The 19,749-nt window shown below is 42.1% G+C and overlaps 1 long non-coding RNA gene across 2 annotated transcripts; it reads right to left on the bottom strand.

The window, feature by feature from the left end:
* Nucleotides 1-484: 484 nt before the first annotated feature.
* LOC110922182 lies at nucleotides 485-17,646 on the bottom strand. Of its 2 annotated transcripts, XR_004885779.1 has the most exons (4): nucleotides 17,169-17,646; nucleotides 16,620-17,085; nucleotides 15,477-15,562; nucleotides 485-645 (listed from the first exon to the last, which is right to left on the bottom strand). It is a non-coding gene; the product is annotated as an uncharacterized LOC110922182 (long non-coding RNA). The 2 variants fall into 2 exon arrangements; XR_002582943.2 differs by lacking the exons at nucleotides 485-645; nucleotides 15,477-15,562 and having other exon boundaries at nucleotides 16,506-17,085.
* Between the last annotated feature and the right edge of the window lie 2,103 nt (nucleotides 17,647-19,749).

The raw sequence follows: 19,749 nt of genomic DNA, 5'->3' as shown, positions 1-19,749 counted from the left end.
CAGGTAAGAGTGACTGGTCCGATTATGTGGATTTGTACGAACACTCTAGCCTTAGACAGAAAACCCAGGGTACAGGCATTCACTCTTCCAGTTCGCACGTGTTCACACTATTAACCCAAAACTTTGACGGGATTTTTGAAATCCAAAGAGGTTCAAAACCATATAACTGAGGGTTCAAAACCTAGTAATCAATTATCCTTGAACAGACGATAAATTTTCAAAGCGGATTCGGAATCGAAGTTTCCATTGTGGTTATCACCTAAGGATAGGTGAAGTGCATGTTTTAAAATCTAAACACAAGATAACTTGTGTTAGGGTCCTAGAAAGTAATAGTCTAGGTCAAAGCATTACTAATAACCTAATTCCCTATAACCAATGGCTTTGATACCAACTCTTCTGTCACACCCCGACCGCGTGTAACATGCAACCGCGGCGGAAAACGTCGGGGAGTGTTGTGGACAGAATTAATTGTTATACAACCATGGAAATTAACGTTACATTTTATTTATCAAACACGGGTGTTACATTATCTTAAAAGGAAGTACAGAATTCAAAACATAGTTATACTAGTTCTATCTTCATTTTTATTGTCTCTAAGGCACAGGTCCGCCCTAGTATCGTGATCAACGTCTTATGGAACAGCTCCTGAAAACACATGTGAAAGTAGGTACGTCAGCATAAAAATGCCTGTGAGATACATAGGTTTTGTGAAAGTGGGATTCATGACTTGAGTTTTAAAGAAATGTTTAATAACAGTCAGTCATGAACCTTGTAAATCGTCTCGCTTTGTAAACCATTTGTAAAACGATAATATCAGATGATATGTATAGATGAACGTAAGGTTAAATGAATAACCTAGTAAAATGAGTTTAATAAGATAAGTTGTTTTGTAAGACAATGTTTTATGAAAGGTATATTATTTGTATAAAATGTTATATGTCTAAACTGAAATGACTTAGATAACGCTAAGATATGTAATATTATACAAACATTTATATATAGGAATTACCAGCGGCGTATCCACCATGTTTGCATCATATTACATACTCCACGTTACTCAAACCATTTACCCAAACCATCCACCATGTAAGATTGTTCTTGTATAACTCAATTGTCAAGTGTTATTGTGTAAATCATGTTAAATGTCTATGTTCAATGTAAACCACCAAATGTGTATGTCAATGTCAACGTGTTTGTGTTCAATGTAAATCATGTAATGTGTATCCCAAAATGTATCATGTACGGTAAGCGAAATGTATCAACTTAAACCATATGTAAAAATGCACAAAACAAGTCGTTGAAGTAATACGTGGTTTAAATCAACGTTATGTTCTGTGGAAAATGCATGCTCTATTGATATTAACATTTATGCGGTATTGTGAAATATGCATACATCCAAGCCTTGAGACTGTGGCGATAAACCCTTAAACAAATTAAAGGTTTATCTAAGTTATGTATATCGAATTCGGTCATTCCTTCCAATCCTATCAAACCCAGGATTTCAGGAACGGGAGTTGTCAATTCCTATGGTACCACTACCTACTAACGAACGGCGTGATCAATGTTAATGAATGCATTGTCCCATGTTAAACAAACCGAATGTCATAACAAAATGAAGGCATGTGATGTAAACAATTGTACTAAGTATGCTAAGTAAACATACGAAGCAGAAATGTTCATGTAAATCAATGTGCCCATATGCTGAGTAAACATATGCAGCAGAAATGTTCATCTAAATCGATGTGTCCATATGCTGAGTAAACATATGCAACAGAAATGTTCATGTAAATCAATGTGTCCATATGCTGAGTAAACATATGCAACAGAAATGTTCTTGTAAATCAATGTGTCCATATGCTGAGTAAACATATGCAACAGGAATGTAATGTAAATCAATGTACTAAGTACACACACAATGGGCATACATAGCATGAAATGTAATGAAATCGTGTACTATAATGTACTAACAACATAGCAGGCATATGATGTGAAAACATGGAAAGCATGAATGTAACAGATAGGCACATGTGTTTCACCCCAAAACAATTTAGAAAATAGTAAAAGAGGGGTTCAATGTACTCACATTGACTCCTCAAAAACATGTAAAAGATGGGGTTCTATGTACTCACCTGAGATTGCTTTGAATTCCTTGTATAATAACCAGATAATGCTAAAGATCACGGGATATCAAACGACACCTAATAGGTAGCTATATTAATATACCGGACCAAAATCGGAAGGATCGGATAGTATGCGGGTTTGTAAACCAAACGAGTATGGAGACTCGTGAAATATGGTTTAACAAAGCCTACATACTAAAATGAAACCTAACCTAAGTGCTTACGATCCATTACGACCTGTTTAGGTAGCTTATGCTGTGACAACTCGAACTTTAGACTTGCTTTGATGTAACGTTACGTACCTATGACACTTTGAGTTAATGAATATTATGATGTTACGTACTTATGTGAACTTGATTATATAATTGAATGAATGATGTGCATTGTGTATATTATATGTATGTATGTTATTGGCCCGAACGCACAACATTACATAACCCGAACCGCACAAGACTGTCGCACAAGTCCATTTTGGGCCACACCTTGTACGCGGACCAATGGGGCAGCCCATGTAAGGGCCGGCCCACCCCTCTAAACCGTGTATACACCTTTAGGGACTTGGTTTCACCTCATTTGTTACAACATACTTTACACACACAAAACCCTAGCTCTCATCTCTCTCTCTCGCAAACCGAAGGCAACCAAGAACTTCTCCTTCACAGAAGATCATCGTCCCTCTCTCTTTGATTTCCAACCGGTTAGTGACGATGATATATTTCGATTATATGTGATATCATGTTGATTGTTATCATTCTGTTATGCGATGTAACTAGGGTGTATGTTAGTAATATTGATTGAATGTTGATGTTAATCGGTTCTCATGAATGGTGAATGTTCACATAAATCGGATTGTATGATGTAAGTCAAATGGTAATGATAATGTTCATGATAGTCGGCTCAATTAGGTGCCTCGGATGATGTCGATTTCTCGGATACATGTTCATGTAAATATATATAGATTATTGTTCGTATGAATGTTGTTCATGTTGAATTGATTAGGGTTCTTATGAGTTAGTTTATGTTTGCACTGTTTGATCGATATCATGCCAATTGATTTACTGAAATTATGTTGATTGAAAGATAAGTAAGGAAACCGATAAATGATGTAACCGAATAGCATGATTTCCAGACAATTAAACCGATCGCACAAGACTTATTGGTGTACAAGAAGTCCAATCGCACAATATGATCCAATCACACAAGGTGGTCCACTCGCACAAATGGGTCAGTCGCACAAGCTGAACCAGTCGCACAAGGCTGTATGTTGGGCCGGACAGCCCAAGACGTCTATCGTACAAGCTGCATGGGCCGGACTACCTTGGATCGCACAACCCAGCTGAATCGTACAAGATCAGCTGGATCGCACAAAGTTATTTCGTGTTATTTTGGGCCGTAGGTTATTTTTGGGCTGGGCATTATTGTTGGACTAATTTAATCCGGTCGCACAACATGAACTGGATCGCACAATTTGTATGATAATTGATTGGGCCGTGCATGTTCAAACTGTTTATGTGTATGATGGGCCGGGTATAGATTGGGCCTAGTTATGTAATCGCACAAGATGGTTAGGCTCGCACAAGCTCTTTGGCCCAACCATCCGAGTCGCACAAGTGGTGTATTTAATGTGTTGACTGTTTACGTGCGTACGTGTTTGTTATGATGTATACGTGCATTTCCGTAGTCAAAACCTGACTTGTGTGGTAACCCTGTTAGGACGTGGTTGACCACTTTAGTTCAAGAACCCTCTTTGTGTATCTGCCGAGCAAACCAAGGTGAGTTCACACAGCCAAGGCATGGGATTCCCGGGTTGGGAATTGGGTTGGATATGTTGGATATGGAATGATTACTCGTACTTACGCATTCACTAGACTATAGACCATCGTCCTCAGGATAGTCAGGACACGTTACGTAAAGCCTACGTAACCCAGTATTTGCCATTTGTCTCCCGGGTCGGGAGGACACGTTACGTAAAGCCTACGTAACCCAATACCTTTTACTGTCTTCCGGGTCGGAAGGACACGCTGCGTAAAGCCTACGTAGCCCCCACGCGTACCACTGTCCTCGGGGAAGGGCACGTCACGTAAAGCCTACGTGACCCAGTACGTATTCCTGTTCTCGGTAAAGAAGAACACATGGTTGGAAGTTAGTCTAGTAAGTACCACTGATGAGAAGCCCTCATTAGTAAGGATAAACGTGGGAAACCCCACCGGTAATATAAACACAAGGTTTGGGAAGCCCCCACCTTTAGTACACACTAGTATGGGAAGCCCCCACTAGTTATACTTATGCACTATGTTATGAACTTACTTTCTGTGAACTCGCTCAACTAGTTTGTTGATTATTTGCTGCATGCCTTGCAGGACCTTAGGTATACTTGGAGCTTGCACCAGAGGAGAAGCGGGTCGTTGTGGACAAGAACACGTGAATGCTTATTAAACACTTTTACATTCACACATTGATACTTATGTTTTGGGTTTTACATTTAATGCTTCCGCTACATATACAATGTTTGGTTTTGAACATCAGTCGTATCTACTATTATTATTAAGTGCTATGTTTGATATGATTGATGGCTTGATCCTGGTCATGTCACGCCTCCAAGCGGTGGTACTCCGCGTGTGGATTTTGGGGGTGTGACAGATTGGTATCAGAGCCATTGGTTATAGAGAACTTGGTTTTGATATGGGAAACGTTTTTATTAAAACCGGACTATAACCAGAACAGTGCTCTCAACGATCCACAACGACGCTTCGCTCCACGTGCAAGACTCGACATCTTAGGTAATAAGGTTTATGTTTATTGCCTGTTTGCTAGAATTTCTTAGAACTTTGCTCGCATTACGCTTAGATACACATGATACTATAGCATGAGAATCCCTACGTGCTTACTCTTTTCTGTCATCGCCCTATTCGCGAACCATTCTTACTTACGCTACTTGTTACAATGAAGATCATGTCTGGAAGAATTAACATGACACAAGCCCAGCTAGAGGCTCTCGTTCAAGCTTAAGTTGCTGCGGCAGTTGCAGCAGCTCAAGCAGGTAGTATATCCTGCAGTATAGGCACACACTAGGATCTTTAGATCCTACATTAACTCTCGTATTTAACTTCATCCTATTCGTACACAATAGGTCAACACGCGCAGCAGCCCGTCTGCACATTCAAGAACTTCATGGACTGTCGTCCAAATTCCTTCAGTGGCACCGAGGGGGCAGTGGGACTCCTCCATTGGTTTGAAAAGCTAGAATCAGTATTCGAAATGTGCGAGTGCCCTGAGGCTCGCAAGGTCAAGTTTGCCACCGGCACCTTGGAAGGAATCGCGCTAACCTGGTGGAACGCGCAGGTGCAAATTCTGGGGTTGGCAGCTGCTAACGCCACACCCTGGAACGATTTTAAGGAACTTATCAAGAGGGAGTATTGTACACGTGAAGATATTCACAAGTTGGAAGACGAGTTGTATAATCTGAAAATGGTTGGGTCAGAGTTCGAAGCGTATACTAAACGGTCGAATGAGCTGGCCGTATTGTGCCCAACTATGGTGGACCCTCCATACAAGCACATTGAGATGTATCTCAAGGGATTGGCGCCAGAGATCCAGAGCCATGTTACTTCGGCTAACCTCGACAACATCCAGGAAATCCAGCGTCTCGCTCATCGCATCACCGACCAGGCAGTGGATCAGAACAAACTGCCTAAGCGTGTCAACGCTACTACTACAGTCACTCCTTCAGCTACTCCCGCTACTACTAGCGACAGCAAAAGAAAATGGGATGGCGATTCCAGCAGGGGTTCAGCGACTGTTCAGCCACAAGCTCAGCAACAGAAGATCGACCACTACCAGAGCCCCAGTCAGCAATCCTCTGGTGGTCACAGACAGAGGAGATATCAGGGAAGTCAACCTAAGTGCCACAATTGCCACAGACATCACAATGGCCCGTGTAACAAGGGTCGTTGTCAAAGGTGTCTTAAGATGGGTCACGAGGCCAAAGACTGTAGGAGTCCACGGCCTGCGAATCAGAACCAGCAGCCTCAGCAACCAGCTCCACAGAACCAGCAGCAGCAGCCACAGCGTGGAAACCGGGGATGTTTCCAGTGTGGGGCTGAAGGTCATTTCAAACGCGACTGCCCTCAGTTGAACCAGAATCGCAACAACAATAACCAGGGCAACGGGAACAACAACGGGGGAAACAACAACAACGGCAATGAAGCTCGTGGTCGTGCATTCGTACTAGGTCGAGGCGACGCAGTGAACGATCCCAATGTGGTTATGGGTAAGCTTCTCCTCGACAACATTTATGTTACTGTTTTATTTGATTCGGGTGCGGATACAAGCTATATGTCTGTGAAAATGTGTCAACTGCTAAAACGTGCACCAACACTTTTACCCACCAAACATGTAGTAGAGTTAGCTAACGGTAAAAGTCTAGAAGCCACGCACGTAGTTCAGGGTTGTAATCTTATCCTAGCTGGTCAAGCTTTCTCTATTGATCTCATTCCCATAGTTTTGGGTAGTTTCGACGTCGTGATTGGGATGGATTGGTTATCCCAACACCAGGCAGAAATCTTATGCAGTGAGAAGATAATTCGCATTCCTCGTTCTGGTCAAGAACCTCTCGAAGTTCAAGGTGACAAGAGTGGTGCAGTGGTCGGCATCATCTCCTTCTTGAAGGCTCAGAAATGCTTACGAAAGGGGCATACTGCCATTCTGGCACTCGTTACAGACGCATCAGCAAAGGAAAAGAAATTGGAGGATATTCCAATTGTACACGATTACCCTCAGGTGTTTCCTGAAGACTTACCTGGATTACCGCCTCATCGTCAGGTCGAATTTCAGATCGAGCTCGCTCCAGGGGCAGCACCCATAGCTCGCGCACCATACCGTCTAGCTCCATCAGAATTGGAGGAACTGTCCAAGCAGCTACAAGAGCTCTTGGAAAAGGGCTTTATTCGTCCAAGCTCTTCGCCTTGGGGAGCTCCAGTACTTTTCGTGAAAAAGAAGGACGCTACGTTCAGGATGTGTATCGACTACCGTGAACTCAACAAGGTGACGGTGAAGAACCGTTATCCTCTTCCGCGCATTGACGACTTATTCGACCAGTTGCAAGGGTCTTGCTACTATTCGAAGATAGACTTGAGGTCAGGGTATCATCAGCTGAGAGTCCGGGATGAGGACGTCTCCAAGAAAGCCTTCAGAACTCGTTATGGTCACTACGAGTTTCTCGTCATGCCATTTGGATTAACGAATGCGCCTGCTGTATTTATGGATCTTATGAACAGGGTGTGCAAACCCTATCTCGACAAGTTCGTCATTGTTTTCATCGACGACATTCTAATTTACTCCAAGAGTCAGGAGGAACACGAGCAGCATCTTCGCCTTATTTTGGAACTCCTTCGGAAGGAACAGCTATACGCTAAGTTTTCGAAATGCGACTTCTGGCTTCGTGAAGTCCATTTTCTAGGCCACGTAGTGAACAAGGATGGGATCCATGTCGATCCATCCAAGGTAGACTCGATCAGAAACTGGCCTGCACCACGTACGCCAACGGAAATACGCCAATTCTTGGGTTTGGCGGGTTACTACAGACGGTTTATTAAAGACTTTTCGAAGATTGCTCAGCCGCTTACTTTACTGACACAGAAGGGTGTCACCTATCGCTGGGGAGAGCCCCAGGAGACTGCTTTTCAGCACCTAAAGGATAGACTTTGCAGTGCACCTATCCTCTCATTACCAGAGGGCACAGATGACTTCGTGGTATATTGTGATGCATCCATTCGGGGACTTGGATGTGTGTTAATGCAGCGCGACAAGGTTATTGCCTACGCTTCACGTCAACTCAAGATTCATGAACGGAACTACACGACGCACGATTTGGAGCTGGGAGCTGTTGTTTTCGCGCTTAAGATATGGCGACACTACCTGTACGGTACCAGGTGCACGATTTACACCGATCACAGGAGTCTCGAGCATATCCTTAAGCAGAAGGATTTGAACATGCGTCAACGGCGATGGGTTGAGTTACTGAACGATTACGAATGCGCTATCAAGTACCATCCAGGCAAAGCCAACGTTGTGGCTGATGTCCTCAGTCGGAAAGACACTTTACCTCGGCGCGTGCGAGCGCTACAGCTTACGATTCAGTCTGGCCTCCCTACACAGATACGAAATGCTCAGGTAGAAGCATTGAAACCAGAAAACGTTAAGGCAGAAGCCCTACGCGGCTCACGACAGCGGTTAGAACAGAAGGCAGACGGCGCCTACTATGTAACGGGGCGTATTTGGGTCCCACTTTATGGCGGTCTACGCGAACTTGTGATGGACGAAGCACACAAGTCTCGCTACTCGGTACATCCAGGGTCGGACAAAATGTACCACGACATCAGTACTATATACTGGTGGCCTAGTATGAAGGCCCACATCGCTACTTATGTTGGCAAGTGTTTGACCTGTGCGAGAGTCAAGGTTGAATACCAGAAACCAGCGGGCCTACTTCAGCAGCCTAAGATACCTCAATGGAAATGGGAAGAAATTTCCATGGATTTCGTTACAGGCCTACCCAGATCCCAGCGTGGGAATGATACCATATGGGTGATCGTGGATCGACTCACCAAGTCTGCACACTTCCTACCCATAAAGGAAACGGATAAGTTCTCCACTCTCGCAGACGTTTATCTTAAGGAAGTTGTTTCGAGGCACGGGGTGCCCACATCCATTATTTCGGATCGCGATGCACGATTCACGTCAGAACTTTGGCAAGCGATGCACAAATCTTTCGGCTCACGATTAGACATGAGCACAGCATATCACCCTCAGACGGATGGGCAGTCTGAGCGAACGATTCAAACACTTGAAGACATGCTTAGGGCATGCGTTATCGATTTCGGCAACGGCGGGGAAAAGCACCTCCCTTTGGTGGAGTTTTCGTACAATAACAGTTATCACACCAGCATTCAAGCCGCTCCATTCGAGGCATTGTACGGGCGTAAATGCCGGTCACCTCTCTGTTGGGCAGAGGTGGGGGATAGTCAGATCACGGGTCCAGAGATTGTAGTGGACGCCACAGAAAAGATTGCACAGATACGACAACGCATGGCGGCAGCACGCGACCGTCAGAAAGCCTACGCGGACAAGCGTAGAAAGCCTTTGGAATTTCAGGTCGCGGACCGGGTTTTATTGAAAGTCTCACCCTGGAAGGGTGTGGTACGTTTTGGCAAACGGGGCAAACTGAATCCGCGGTATGTCGGACCATTCGAAATCATAGAAAAGATTGGCAAAGTAGCCTACAAGTTGAACCTACCAGCTGAACTCGGGGCAGTTCACAATGTCTTTCATGTGTCAAACTTAAAGAAGTGCCTATCAGATGAAACCCTCATCATTCCTTTTAAGGAACTCACTATCGACGAGCGGTTGCAGTTCGTCGAGGAACCAGTAGAAATCACTGACCGGGATGTGAAGGTCCTCAAACACAAGAGAATCCCTCTTGTTCGAGTTCGTTGGAACTCCAAACGTGGCCCAGAGTACACCTGGGAACGCGAAGACAGGATGGCAGAAAAGTACCCCCAGTTATTCGAAACCAATGCAACCACTACTGAGGCTGAAGCTACTACTTCGGAATTTCGGGACGAAATTCCAGATCAACGGGGGGAGGATGTGACACCCCAGGAAAATCAGTGAACAATACAGTTTACCTAGCTTCCTCAGTGAGTGCATACCAAATTTCAGGACGAAATTTCCAATTAGTTGGGGATAATGTGACAACTCGAACTTTAGACTTGCTTTGATGTAACGTTACGTACCTATGACACTTTGAGTTAATGAATATTATGATGTTACGTACTTATGTGAACTTGATTATATAATTGAATGAATGATGTGCATTGTGTATATTATATGTATGTATGTTATTGGCCCGAACGCACAACATTACATAACCCGAACCGCACAAGACTGTCGCACAAGTCCATTTTGGGCCACACCTTGTACGCGGACCAATGGGGCAGCCCATGTAAGGGCCGGCCCACCCCTCTAAACCGTGTATACACCTTTAGGGACTTGGTTTCACCTCATTTGTTACAACATACTTTACACACACAAAACCCTAGCTCTCATCTCTCTCTCTCGCAAACCGAAGGCAACCAAGAACTTCTCCTTCACAAAAGATCATCGTCCCTCTCTCTTTGATTTCCAACCGGTTAGTGACGATGATATATTTCGATTATATGTGATATCATGTTGATTGTTATCATTCTGTTATGCGATGTAACTAGGGTGTATGTTAGTAATATTGATTGAATGTTGATGTTAATCGGTTCTCATGAATGGTGAATGTTCACATAAATCGGATTGTATGATGTAAGTCAAATGGTAATGATAATGTTCATGATAGTCGGCTCAATTAGGTGCCTCGGATGATGTCGATTTCTCGGATACATGTTCATGTAAATATATATAGATTATTGTTCGTATGAATGTTGTTCATGTTGAATTGATTAGGGTTCTTATGAGTTAGTTTATGTTTGCACTGTTTGATCGATATCATGCCAATTGATTTACTGAAATTATGTTGATTGAAAGATAAATAAGGAAACCGATAAATGATGTAACCGAATAGCATGATTTCCGGTCAATTAAACCGATCGCACAAGACTTCTTGGTGTACAAGAAGTCCAATCGCACAATATGATCCAATCACACAAGGTGGTCCACTCGCACAAATGGGTCAGTCGCACAAGCTGAACCAGTCGCACAAGGCTGTATGTTGGGCCGGACAGCCCAAGACGTCTATCGTACAAGCTGCATGGGCCGGACTACCTTGGATCGCACAACCCAGCTGAATCGTACAAGATCAGCTGGATCGCACAAAGTTATTTCGTGTTATTTTGGGCCGTAGGTTATTTTTGGGCTGGGCATTATTGTTGGACTAATTTAATCCGGTCGCACAACATGAACTGGATCGCACAATTTGTATGATAATTGATTGGGCCGTGCATGTTCAAACTGTTTATGTGTATGATGGGCCGGGTATAGATTGGGCCTAGTTATGTAATCGCACAAGATGGTTAGGCTCGCACAAGCTCTTTGGCCCAACCATCCGAGTCGCACAAGTGGTGTATTTAATGTGTTGACTGTTTACGTGCGTACGTGTTTGTTATGATGTATACGTGCATTTCCGTAGTCAAAACCTGACTTGTGTGGTAACCCTGTTAGGACGTGGTTGACCACTTTAGTTCAAGAACCCTCTTTGTGTATCTGCCGAGCAAACCAAGGTGAGTTCACACAGCCAAGGCATGGGATTCCCGGGTTGGGAATTGGGTTGGATATGTTGGATATGGAATGATTACTCGTACTTACGCATTCACTAGACTATAGACCATCGTCCTCAGGATAGTCAAGACACGTTACGTAAAGCCTACGTAACCCAGTATTTGCCATTTGTCTCCCGGGTCGGGAGGACACGTTACGTAAAGCCTACGTAACCCAATACCTTTTACTGTCTTCCGGGTCGGAAGGACACGCTGCGTAAAGCCTACGTAGCCCCCACGCGTACCACTGTCCTCGGGGAAGGGCACGTCACGTAAAGCCTACGTGACCCAGTACGTATTCCTGTTCTCGGTAAAGAAGAACACATGGTTGGAAGTTAGTCTAGTAAGTACCACTGATGAGAAGCCCTCATTAGTAAGGATAAACGTGGGAAGCCCCCACCGGTAATATAAACACAAGGTTTGGGAAGCCCCCACCTTTAGTACACACTAGTATGGGAAGCCCCCACTAGTTATACTTATGCACTATGTTATGAACTTACTTTCTGTGAACTCGCTCAACTAGTTTGTTGATTATTTGCTGCATGCCTTGCAGGACCTTAGGTATACTTGGAGCTTGCACCAGAGGAGAAGCGGGTCGTTGTGGGCAAGAACACGTGAATGCTTATTAAACACTTTTACATTCACACATTGATACTTATGTTTTGGGTTTTACATTTAATGCTTCCGCTACATATACAACGTTTTTGGTTTTGAACATCAGTCGTATCTACTATTATTATTAAGTGCTATGTTTGATATGATTGATGGCTTGATCCTGGTCATGTCACGCCTCCAAGCGGTGGTACTCCGCGTGTGGATTTTGGGGGTGTGACATATGCTACCTTAACGCGTCATTCGCGTAGAACGCGTTTGGAACGCCTAACATCGTGACCACAAGGCATAACCTCGGAAGGTTATAGCTATGGTCACCTAATGTGTTTGGTCGGATCCTAATGATCGACCAAATGGGTCGGGTTCGAAAGTATAAGCGATGGTTTAGATCGCTTACCTTACGACCCTATATAAGCACTAAACTAAAAGTGACGAGCTAAGCATGTTAGAACATGCTTAACTAAGTTTAGAAAACAGGTTTGGCATCAAAACAAACGGCTTTGATGCTCACGAGTAGTTTGGTTACAAAATATGCAAGAATGCACATTTTGGCCGAAACTACGACTCGTCACTGAGCCTAGATAACGTGGTAATCAGTAGGTATAGTCACTACGGACTATAACCATCGTGATCATGCTCACGTTATGAAGTTCCATGAACTTCGTGTTGACCATAGGCTGGTCAATGCAGAAAGTCAACAAAACGTTGACTTTCGGACTAGAAAAGCGAATAAAAGAACGAAAGAATACTTACGGAGGGTCCCCGAATGCTAATCTAGATCAAAGAGCTCAGGTATGAAGCAATGGCATCAACTTAGAGCATTTTGATCAGATTGTGTGGGTTTTACATCAAAGGGGGGGGGGGTATTTATAGGAAAAGTAGAGCCGTTAGGACCGTTTCTTGATTTTCGTGCCACGATCCTAAGCGTCCACTTGTCAAAATGTTGTGGTTACTGAAAATGGCCCTTGGCTCTTGATTGGGTGAAAGGGCATTGCCCCTTGAACGAACGAAAGGCCAACTACAAGTGGATTCAAACATTGAATCTGGTCTGTTAGTCCCACACGGCCCGCGTAAGGATTTGGGCAATCCTTATGCGCCCCGCCTGAGGGTCACAGATCAGAATTTTCAGTTTTAGTCCCTGCACTTCAGAAACATGCAATTTAGCCCATTTTTGGCACGTTTAAGCCCCGTTAACCTCATTTCAAGGCTCTAAGATGAAGTTAAAGTGTAGGGGACTTGAAATATGCTCAAAAATATTCCGGATGTCGGTTCGTTTGGTCGTACGATCGCGATGTTCGCTTAATTACGACGGAATGCGCATAAGCGCGAAAGACGATCCAAATGATGCGACGAATGGATTTTTCTCATGCCAAACACTAAGGCATAAAATTAGGATGCTTACATAAATTTTTGGATGTCCGGATGTATTCAGAACGTAAGTTATGCGCGAAAGTGCAAACTTGTGCACTTTTTGACACTTTTAGCCCCTGAATGATCCAAAAGTTTATTTTAGCATACCAAACCCCTCAAAGCCTATTTCTAAGCTATGTAAAGGATATTTATGATATGTTTAACTTATGGACATGTTCCGAAATGTTCGTTACAGTTCAAATTGGCATACTTTCGCAGTTTGTCAAGTTTAGTCCCTGTAAGCGAATTAACTTGTTTTTGCCATACCAAAGCCTTCAAAACTTATTTCTAAGTTATGTAAAGGTTATTTAAGGTATGTTGAGTATATGTTGATGCTCCGGAGTATTTGTCGCATTAAACTGAGTACGTTTACGCACCAGTTCGCGTATAATTCTCCAGAAACCGATGTAGAGTTTGAAATTGAACAAAAGTCAAAACATGAAAAATGTAAAACACAACCAAACAAACATTGGGATCAAATAACATTGTTTTATTGATAATAGAACTGTTCATAATGATTACAAGCACAAATGTTACAGTGTCCAATCGAGTTTTCCAAAAGCCTTGCCTCAAAAGTCGTGTGTGATATACTTAGTCACGGTTTCTAAGTGAGGACCTTTAATGAGTTTCGACATAAGTTTTCCAAAGGTCCTAAATGCATGTTATCCAAAACTCTCAAAGTTTAGCTTAATGTATGAATCTTTTTCGTGACCCGTGTATCAACACAACACTTGTGCATGTTTAAAACAAAAATTGTTGACTTATTGTATTCGGCAACGGTTGGAACCCATATTCGAGTTTTAGGCGTTCTGTATGTATTCAAAGTCTTAAAAATCTAAGTCCCCAAAGGAAAGTGAGGTTAAATCCTAGGTATCTCTACATAGAAACCTAATTCGCTGAAACCTATGGCTCTGATACCAATCTGTCACACCCCGAAATATCAGAGCTTGGCGTGACTGGACCGGTATCTTCATTGCACAGCGGAAGCAAATAAGCTAAGACTTCTAGAAAGTGAACGCCGCTAAGTACTCGAATTCCCATGGGTTCTCCTATTCCAACCGTTCCATAGATTGAAAATGCAACCTGAGAAAGAACATGTGAAAAAGTCAACATAAAGTTGAGCGAGTTCATAGTTTGTTTTGAAAAGATTTAAAGTAAATCTTTTTGATAACCGGTTTAAAAGTTGTTGAGAAAATATAGAAAAATCATTTTCTCGGCATGATATAGGAAAACTGTGAGTCTAGCCCACGAGAGTGTTTGTGCATTACACGAGAGAGAATGGGCCGAGTCCAAACGAACCTTTGTAAGCAGGATCAGCGCTTCCTCTTACTTAGGTATAACTTGAAAAACATTACCAAAGTTTGTAATTCATGTATTTGTGAGTTATCATCAATTGAATCTTAAAAACATTGGAGAATCCGAGTATTAAAACTGGTATCTAAGCGTCTATGAACAGATCATTAATGTTTTGCAAGGACATTAATATGTGTGGCGACATAGGAAGCACTCAACCCTAGCGGATTTCCCCCGGTCCACCCGGTTAGAACAACAAAAGCACTACATGGGCCACACAAGGACCCAAGAGTGGGGCTCGCTACACCCGATAGATCTACCACTTTTTCCCTCGGTCTTATACAAGATTAATGGCACTTAAGAGAGATTACTATTTGCTCACATGATCTAACAGTCCATTCCCTAGCTTAACCATACCCTCGTTAACGTATAAAGTGTGAGTTATTCATGTCCGTGGGCCTCTGCCCATGTCCTTGAGCCTTTGCCCATGTCATTCGTGTTATTAAAACTCATGCATGTTTCAAAAAAAAAAAAACACTTATGTTTTTATAAAACCAGTATGTTTAGCATAATCTTTTCGTAAACCATTTGAGTTTGTTGAAATCCTGTCGCAAAATGGTTTATAAATATGTGATATTCATTAATAGAAACCTTGTGTGATTTCGCAAAACTTGCATGTCTTTCCACCCCGAAAACATTTATAAAAATGTAAAACCGTAAAAAGTGGGGGTTATGAACTCACCTGGATATTCCTGTGCATAGCTAGCTTAGGTGTTTCTGTGATGTCGTTCCAAGAACGTGACTCGCTAGGGTGCAACTATAGCATTCCTAACAAGGAATCACTTATTAGTTTCTAATTAAATCAACGTAGCTACTACGTGTCCGAGCTCTACCGAGTCGTTAACAAAACGACTCTACGAAGGAAGGTGTTAATATTTTGGTTTGAAATAACCAAACTATTGTTTGTTGATCCCGTTTATGACCGGGACAAAACTAAGTCTCGAAAACGACTTAGCTTTCGAATGGTTTAAAATATATATATATTTATATATTTAAATATAAATATACTTACGGCGTCGTGTTATTTGTCGTGAATAGAAATACGTAGGTGGATAGCGGTTCGTGTCGTCGTAAGATGGAAATAAAAGTGTATATATAGCAATATACATATATTTTAAGTCGTGACGTTTGAAATATAACTTAGAATTCAGTCATTTGAACTAACTATAACAACTATATTTAGTTCGTAAGAAAGTTTAAAATCGATGTTTAAAATAAATATAAACCTTATATTTATTTTAAAAAAGTGTTCAAGTATTTCGATAAGTCGACGTTTAAAATACATAGAAACTTCATTTTTATTTTATGAAAATGTTCTAGCATTTCGAATTATCAGTGTTTTGAAATAAATATATATAGTCGTATTTATTTTGTATAAGTAATCGAGTTTTAAATGCGTTTTGAAATACTATAATAAGGGTCGAGTGTTAGTGGTTTGAAATAAAGGTAAGCAGTATTCGTCGGATGTTATAACTTCATTTGTAATTTGTAAACGTCGCCCAAAATAAATATATATTTATATTTATTTTATAAGAAGAACTCGAAATCCGATAAGTGTCGTTTTTATATCATAAATGCGTGTCGTGTTTCGGGTTTTTAACGAAAATTGGGCAGAGTTTCCCCTGTTTTTAGGATGCCCCGACAATCAAAGTCGTCGTTATTTGTCAAAAATCCAACGATAATCCAATCACAATTATATATATCTTTCGCAAAATATAACGAACACTAAAATAATTAAACTAGAATATGGCGGGTCAAGCTCGGTTCGCGTAGAAAAAAAATATTTAAACTAACATAAGTTAATTCACTACGCTTAAAACTTTACCGCGTCCTTCGTGTTGACCGGGCGTTGACTGCTGTTGACCCGAGTTGACTCGGGTTTGACCGAGTCAACTGGGTTAGACTGAGTTGACCGAGAGTATTAAGGCTGACCCGAGCCGTCCTGTTAACTACCTTTGACCATGTTTGACTGGCTTTGACTGTCGAAACGAAACCCAAATCTGACCGGAGTGAAACTGAAACCGAACCGTTGACTGTTGACCGCGATTGACCTGCTGTTGACCCGAGCTATAATCTGACCCGAAACGAACCCGCACAGGGGTCGAACCATACCCAGAAACCCACTGAACCGTTTGACTGCGGTTGACTGGTTGACTAGTCTCTAAGCCGAGACACCCAACACGAACCAAACATAGCTGAAACCCGAACCAAACTCAAATCATCGTTACTACCCCCGTCTTCGTCCGTCGCTCCGGTGACCGTGCCGTCCATCATTTTCATCATCATTTCGCCTTCAGTCAATCACCATCATCAACAACAGTAAGAACTTCACCAATTTTTTTTTAAATAAAACCAAACAGGGGAGGGGTTTTACCAGGATACTTGCCGGAGAATAACAACCACCGTCGTCGCCTCCACTGTCGTCGTCTTGAGCGGCGGCGCCGGCTCTGTTTCTCACTCTCTTCATCTCCCTATCTTTGTCCGTCGCTACAGCTGTGCGCAGCCACCATCACGGTGGCTGACCGTGTGTTCTCGAGAACCAGGGGTGTCTCGCCTGAAAATCCACCGGCATCGGTGCCGGTTCCGGCTCTGGTCGTCTTAACCAGCTGAACGAGAGGGAGAGAGAGGTACTGGTGAGGATTTATGCTTTTGATTGTCTTTATGTAGTAATCGAGAGGTTTGATATGTGGAGGTTGTGTTGTGAAGTGTGTGTATGCACATATTATACTTCACAGGTAAGATTTTCATGGAGCCTTTGTAAGATTTTCAAAGAAAATCTGTATATGTTGGTGTGTATAATCAGACGAGAGAGAATGTTGTGGAACTGTATGTGTGTGCTAGGTTTTCTAAAATGAAAAGATGAGAGGTTAAGGTTCATTATATATTAGGGTTTTTGTTTAGTGGGTCTGGGCCTAGGGCCCGTTAACTCGTTTCCTTTCCTTAACGCGGCCTAATAGCACACCCGAGGCCCGTTTTCGAACCCGCTTGTCGTAAAATGGCCTGAAATATTAATTTAGGGTCGAGAGCACTTAAAAATATTACCGTAAGTCGTTTTTAAACGCGTATGTTCGTCTGTTGCGTTAAATTGCGTAAAACGTTTCTTTTGTCGTTTCTAGTCCGTTTTGCGATCCGTTTTCAACTACGGATAATGAAATTTGAAAACAAAGTTAAATGTATCATAATATTTCAATTTTTAAGTTAATACGTGCATTTGATGCTTCCGTTTCGTTGCCGATGTGTTCCTGCAGTCGCGTTTTTCGTTCACATTTGCGTGTTGTGACATTCGAAAGCGTGAAATTTTTCCAAAACGAAATCCATGTGTTTAAATTGTACGTATATAACTCGCATTTGTCGGTGTTGTCAGTATTTCGTACGGTTTCAGTTCGTTGTCGTTCAATGTTAAGCAGATTTTTCCGCAAATCACCGTTCGCGTACTGTAATGTCGGTTAGATGTTCCTAGGCACTCCACAAGCCTAATTAAGTTAATCTACATCTTAAACACTATTTGTTAACGCCTAAACATTTGTTAATCACGTAATTAGACTCCGTTAATTACCGGTTGTCACATGGATATCATTAAACGTCATTTCGCGCTACTTTGCGTAATTAAGGGACTAATTGCGTCAAACTGCAAAAGTAGGTCGAATCGTTTGATGACGGACCTTCCAGAATATGTCCATGAGTTAAACATACCCTATTTATCCTTTATATAGCTTAGATATAGGCTTAGAGGTGTTTGGTGCGTAAAAATAAACTTTTATGTCATGCGGGGACTAAAAGTGTCAAAAAGTGCACATGTTTGCACTTTCGCGCATATCTCGCATTCTGAATATCCCCGGATACCCAAAAATTTATGTAAGCACTAAAATATTTTATTTTAGTGTGTGGCATGATAAAATTTCACTCGTCGCGTAATTTGGACCATTTTCAGTGTTCGTTCGTATTTCGTCATAATTCGACGAATAACGTGACCGTACGACCAAACGAGCCGACATCCGGCATGTTTTTGAGCGTATCTCATGTCCACTATGCTCAAGCATCATAGTGAAGCCTTGAAATGAGATTAACGGGCCTCAAATAAGTCCGAAATGATATTTATCAAGATCAAGGACTAAAACTGTCAAAATGTTAAAACTAAGACGAGGGCCATTTCTGTTAATCTGCTGATGATTGTCTGGGCTAAGCATTGTCTCGGGTCACGACCCTGACCTGACTCTTGATCATGGGCTGCTAAAGCAGAATATATCATGTTGTTTTGAAGAGACACGCAAGATTGGAAGTTATGTACTTAACATGTTAAATTTCGAAAGCATATATGTAAGTGAAAGAAGTCAGGGACTGTTATTGTAAATGTCTGAAACATGCTTGGGCTGGCTGGGCTTGACCACAAGTCATGAGCCCATTGGACTGCCATTTTTGTGAGCCGACTTAAGCATATAACAGCATTTAGAGCTGTTTTAAAGGTTAGGTAATGAGCAGGGACCAAAACCGCTTTAAATGATTAGCAGCAGCTTAATTTTTGTTGTTATTTGTTTTTCTTGCTCATCACTCAATATTCAAAACCACTTTAAATGATTCAAGGGGCACTTAAATGGTTTTAAAAACCTGCTATACACCTGTTAACATCTAATGATCCCTCCCTAACACATGTCTTGATCCAACCAACACCCAAAAACTATAAATAGGAACCTTAGTTACCCATTTCTTCACACCATATCATCCCTTCTCTATCATCTCTCTAATCTGGATCTTCCTAAGCTGAAGTGGGACATAATCTTAGTAGAAAATATAGCATGGACCCTTTGTAAGTGCCTTAGCCCACTCACTAGTTCAGATTTATGTTCTATCAACCGAAAAGTCAAATATCACAAATAAACATTGACTTTCGGTTTAAACTCTCATGGTCCAGCCACTGATCGAATTGAAAGTGGGTATAAGACCATAGTTAGGTAGGT

Source organism: Helianthus annuus, chromosome 17 (assembly GCF_002127325.2).
Source record: "Helianthus annuus cultivar XRQ/B chromosome 17, HanXRQr2.0-SUNRISE, whole genome shotgun sequence".
Lineage (NCBI taxonomy): Eukaryota > Viridiplantae > Streptophyta > Magnoliopsida > Asterales > Asteraceae > Helianthus > Helianthus annuus.
Note: the sequence above shows the minus strand (reverse complement) of the source record. Positions and strands in the feature narration are given on the sequence as shown.